Below are 4,799 nucleotides of genomic sequence, written 5' to 3'. Positions count from 1 at the left end.
ATTACATAATAAGTAATAATAAATAATAAATAATAATACTAATAGTATAATAACATAATATAATAATAATATTGATTAATAATACAAAATTTTTTTTTTTGAATAATAATATATAATAATATAATAATAATAATTAATAATAATAAATAAAAAATTAATAATAATAATAGTAATAATAATAATAATAATAATAATAATAATAATAATAATAATAATAATAATAATAATAATGATGATGATAATAATAACAATAATAATAATAATAATAATAATAATAATAATAATGATAATGATAATAATAATAATGATAATAATAATAATAATAATAATAATAATAATAATAATAATAATAATAATAATAATGATAATTACAACAACAACAACACAAAACAACAATGAAATTACTTTTCCTCCTTTCCGTCACTCCAATCACATTTCACAGCATCATTATCGCTCCCGAGTTTCTCTTCCCTTTCAACAGCGCGGCGCCAGGACAAAACACGCCGCTGATGTTCCTTTATCCCAACAAAGCGGTTTGGGGGATCGTGGACCGAGGGACGTGTAAATCGATGACGCTAAGTCTGTGTTTCAACGATACGTCGTGTGGCAGTTGCTCGACGGGAGAGGCAGTTTCAATGGACACCCAGACGGACAGAAAGATGCGCTACACACATTGCACATACACGTTTGTTGTGTTTGAGGATGGGGTCTGCTGGGTGTGTGTGTGTGTGTGTGTGTGTGTGTGTGTGTGTTTGTTTTTTTTTGGTTTGGTGTGTGTGTGTGTGTGTATGTAATACATACATCATGCCTACATACAATACACATATATACCTATACTATATATAAATATATATATATATATTATATATATATATATAGTCTATATCTGATATTAGTATACATATATATATAATATATATATATTCTAAATATATATATATAATATACTATCTATATATCCATCGATATATATATATATATATATCTATGTATATATATATATATTATCTATATAATATTATCATTTCATCTATATATATCATATATCTCTCTCTCTCTATTATATGTCCCACCAAACAAAATTACCTATATCTGTCTCTAATGTCTTATATACCTATATACTATATCTAATATATATATCTCTCTATATATATTATCTCTATCTCTCTAGTCTCTCTATATACTACTATATTATATTATATGTGCGTGTGGGGTGAGGGAGAATTGTAAGGAATAGAAGTGGATGAATGACTTAGGTTTCTGACCACTGACGTATATTGTATATACGTATATATATCATATGATATATTATATATATTATATTATATTATTATATTATATGATTATTCTATATATATATATATTGTATATATATAGATAATATCTATATATATATATATATTATATATATATATCTATATAGACCTATTTATATATATATACGTATATGTAATAATTAATATATATAATTGTAATATATATTATATATATATATATATATATATATATTATATATATATGTATATATTACAATATATATATATTATATATATTAGATATATATTATAATATGTATACCTCTATCTCTATATCTCTATATATATACATCTACACCTATACGTCGTGTTCATAATCTTAGTCTCATTCATCCACTTTCTTCTTCCTTTACCCTTTCTCCTCAACCATTTTCTGCTGAAGATAGCCAGTACTTTGAGGCCAAGCGCTTTTTGCTCTTCTCCTCTCCACTCTCCGCGATGTTCATATGAATTCCTGTCTTGGAATCAATCCCTGCTCTCGGATGATAGATTGCAAAATGTTCTGAGAGCTCTCCTTTTTTTCTGGGGGGAATTTTTGCCTAAGTTTCTTTTAACATTAAAACCACCCTTACAAGTTCGGAGTTCGCACGAATCGGTATACAAACCCAAGTTCGCCCTTTGAGGCAAAGTTCATAGAAATGGGAAGAATCTGGAATTTGTTGTAGACATTGCTATTTTGTTAGAAAATAAATACAAAGTAATTCACAGTTATGCACAGGGCTGATACACTATAACATCGACTATTAAAACATAAACACATGTCGGTATAGAAAAATTCGTACATCCATTACATGTGTATATTACAGTATATACCCTGATATTCTGTATGTTTGCCATATTAGTAACAGTGGCTGCTCTCGTCTCTCTCCTCTCCGCTATCTCTCTCGTCTCTCTCCTCTATCCTCTCCTACCACTCTCGTCGTCTCTTCTTCTCTCCTCCCTCTCTCTCCTCTGCATTCGGCTTCCACTCCTCGGGTCCCTCAACTCTCCTCTCAGTCCTTCACCCTCGCTCTCGGATCCCCGCTCTCTGCCCTCTCTCTCTCTCATCTCTCTCTCTCTCTCACTCTCCTTCTCTACGCTCCTTCTCTCTTTCTTTTCTTTCTCGGTTTATCTTTTTACATTATGTCATAGACATCCTCGGCAATGTGGAACTTAAAACACAACTGTAGCCATCACTGCAGGTTCTTGTTAGTGAAATGGTGCGTGAGAGAGCTAGCGAGAGAAGAGAGAGAGAGAAGAGGCGCCAGACAGACCCACAGACATACAGACAGAAAGAGAAGGAGAGAGAGAGAGAAGAGAGAGAAAGCAGAGAAGAGAGAGAAAAGAGAGGAGAGAGATAGAGGAGATAGAGAGAGAGAGACAGAGAAGAGAGAGAAGAGAGAGAGGAGAGGAGAGAGGAGAGAAAAGGAGAGAGAGAAAGAAGAGAGAAGAGAGATGCCACAAAGCGTTCGGTATACTACTTGTTTACCAATATACAGGGGTTTCACGATGAGAGCAACAAACATTACATAAATAAATGTCATTTTCCCATCTGTTTGCCGCCCTAATGGCTTACAATTATTTTCCTTCCTTTTATAGTCATGGACAGAATGTAAAACTGTTTTAAAATTTATTTTAACGTTTTCCAAATTCAGCATCTTTTTAGGTTAGTGAATTCCTGTTTTCTAATTATTTTCTGGATTTCAAATAATTTCTAATTATTTTCGGAATTCTAAACTGATTCTGTGATTCTGGATTGCTAAATAAAGAAGAAGAGAGAGAAGAGATGTGGTTATAATTAAATAATGATAAATAACATAACAATTACCTAAAATGATAAATAGCAAACAACAACAACCATAATAATGCTGAATGATTAATGATGAGAATAATAATACCAATACTAATAAATTCATCACATCATCATCATCACATCATCATCATGCATCATAATAATTAATAAAATAATAAAATAAATAATAGTCCATAATAAGATCATCATCGATATAAATAATAAATAATAAATAAATAATGATGATTATGATGATGATGGACGATAAAACTACACTACTACTAATAATAATAATAAATGATAATAATAACAATAAAACTAATAATAAATATAATAATAATATATAGTAATAATAATATAATATACCAATAATAATAAAATAATGAATAATAATAATAATAATAATAATAATATAATTACAATATTGATAAGTAATAATAATAATAATAATGATAATAATAACAATCACATAATACGTCCTCAGGATACGTAGTAGTAATAATCACTAATCTATAATGATAATGATAAGATAATCATGCTGAATAATGATCCTACATTCGTACGTAGCTACTCGTAATAATGAATAATATCAAGGATGATGCATATGATGATGCATGATTATGATGATTGATGATGATCGCTAATGAGATGACTGATGATTGAATGGATGATGATGATGAATATGATGATGATGTGATGATATGATGATGATGAGATGCCAATCGACGATGAATGATGATGATGATTATGCTAATGATATAAAATAATAATAATCGTAATAAATATAATGAAAATAATGATAATAATAATGATAATAAATCATAGCAATAATGATATAATAATAATAATGAATAGTGAATAATTAATGCAATCATAATAATAAAAACAATGGATAAGAATATAATATGACAATGATGAAATAATAATAATTATAATGATGAATGAGGTGATGTGATGATGATGATGATGATGATGATACATAATAATAGTGATAATAATAGTAAACGTAATAAAATATATAATAATAACATTAATATAATTACAATATAATAATAGTATGATAATCAATATACTAATATCCTAAATATACTAATGAATAATAATGATAATAATATCAATAATAATGATACTAATTATCAATGGTGGAAATGCGTAGTAGCACAATCAATAATGATCAATGACATTACTAATCTAATAACAATGATTACAACAAAAGAAAAGAGATATTTCTTATTCAACATTGCCATCCTTTCAATGCCTTTCTAGTTTAGCAATAGAGAATATTGCACACCAGAATTCTCTGTTTTACGTAAGTAGTCCGTATTTTCCACATAATTTACATATCTTCGTAGATGTGTCTGAGATATATTGGTTGATAGAGTTGATAGTAGATGGATAATAGCGAAGGAGGGGAGAGGGTTAATATGTCTATATTATGTATATATATCTTATATAAGATATATATATATATTATTATATATATATATCATGTAGTATAATATATATATATTATACTTTATATATGTATATTATATATATTCTATATATACTGTATGATATGGTATGGTATGTATGTACTGTATATCTGTTTACTGTATATCTGTATATATATATATATATATAAGATTAATATATATAATATATTATATATATATTATATATTAAATATATATAATATGTTTGTGTGTGTGTGTGTGTGTGTGTGTGTGTGT

This window comes from Penaeus monodon, chromosome 10 (genome assembly GCF_015228065.2).
Source record: "Penaeus monodon isolate SGIC_2016 chromosome 10, NSTDA_Pmon_1, whole genome shotgun sequence".
In the NCBI taxonomy this organism is placed as follows: Eukaryota; Metazoa; Arthropoda; class Malacostraca; order Decapoda; family Penaeidae; genus Penaeus; species Penaeus monodon.
The sequence above is the reverse complement of the archived record's forward strand: the minus strand, read 5'-3'. Positions refer to the sequence as shown.